This window comes from Bidens hawaiensis, unplaced genomic scaffold (assembly GCF_021521415.1).
Source record: "Bidens hawaiensis isolate Kalapana, Puna unplaced genomic scaffold, B.hawaiensis_p1.1 tig00004318_1, whole genome shotgun sequence".
Classification (NCBI taxonomy): Eukaryota; Viridiplantae; Streptophyta; class Magnoliopsida; order Asterales; family Asteraceae; genus Bidens; species Bidens hawaiensis.
The window spans coordinates 15,580-17,093 of record NW_027504961.1 but is presented as its reverse complement, the minus strand read 5'-3'; the positions used below and the strand labels follow the sequence as shown (position 1 = coordinate 17,093).

Here is a 1,514-nt window from a genome sequence, read left to right as displayed (position 1 = left end):
AAATATTATATCTTCAAAGTGACTGACACGCACGTGGTACAGTCTCGTAATTTTAATTGATTTGTGATATTATTTATGTGACTATCATTGTTCATATTTATTGATCTCGAAATTTTTGTTAACATGACCTAATAAAAAGTTAGTTACATGTCTAAAAAGTAAAATATGAAAACACCGGTAAAAAGAATATATTTATTTGTCACTACTAGAAGGGATATTTGTACCTCAACATTACGAAACATGGAAATACAGAAAATTAAAATCAAGCAGTTTCTAACTAAAAATCAACGACTTGGGGAAAAAAAAAAGATAACTCAATGAAAATCAGAATTAACAAAATTAAAAAAGCTGTATTGCGGTGAACGTGGATCGAACACGTGACCTTCAGATCTTCAGTCTGACGCTCTCCCAACTGAGCTATCCCCGCATGTTAATAATTTAGGATAATATTAATATCAAAATTTAAAATATCAAATCAGAGGTAACAAATTGGGGGGGGGGGGTCGGTCCATTAGATTAGATTGGCCCATAAACGTGAGCTTTCCAGTTTTTATAAATCACAAACTGATTTGTGTATAATTAGTTTCTTTATTAACCTAATCTCTTACCATAATTCTAACAATTTCGACCTTCTTGTGAGTTAATCAATCGTGTCAAAAAATAGTTCTTTATAAAATCGACCCTTTATGTTTTGAAAAATTAACACAACCCGCCTGTCTATCGACTTAGGCAGTTAGAAGCTAAATTTCAGTGAATATAATGAAAGGTTTACAATATATGCATTTGAACAGTACAAAATCATAAACAAATAAGAATTACAAGAGCGATGGGAAGAAACACCATTTGCTTAACATTCTTCATATTATGCACTGCGAATCCCCCAATCTTTTATATATGTGGCAAGGTTTCCTTCATGCCACTAAGTAGGCAGCTCTGCTTGGTTCGGTTTGTAAACGAGCCCAGCAACAAACAAAGGTCTGCTCGGTCGGTTCGGCTCGAATATTTTTAATTTATTTTATATATAATTATATTTGAACAAATATATAAATATATAGACAATACACATAAAATATAAGTATACAACTTTTTAAACCCTTTAAAATTTTTCCTATTCCGTCAATTTGATAGTTTTATTAGTTTGATTCAAGTTTTCATAATACTAAAAGTTTGTTTACATTTTTTTATTATATCCAACTTCAAACTTCTTTCTCCTAAAAATTTACAACTTATTATATGTTTGTTTAAAAACTACTAATTTATTTACAAAATATATTATTTACAGCATTCAAACTTGTTTTTATTGAAAATTTTAAAGTGAAAAAGAAATAAATAATGTGTTGGACGTAATTTCCGACTCAATAAGCCGTCACGTGTAGATGATCGGGTTGGACCTATTGGGCCCGTGGGATTCATTAATTATGTAATGGGTTTACGGGGTTGCAATTAGGGTTTTATTATATGTGAAGACGAGATGTAACCAAGTTATGGTTCATAAAGAGTCAAATTGAGTTAAA

General features: G+C 30.5%; 1 non-coding gene across 1 annotated transcript; it reads right to left on the bottom strand.

Annotated features, from left to right (window-relative positions):
- Positions 1 to 354: 354 nt before the first annotated feature.
- Positions 355 to 427, bottom strand: TRNAF-GAA (transfer RNA phenylalanine (anticodon GAA)). Its single transcript has one exon. It is a non-coding gene; the product is annotated as a tRNA-Phe (tRNA).
- Between the last annotated feature and the right edge of the window lie 1,087 nt (positions 428 to 1,514).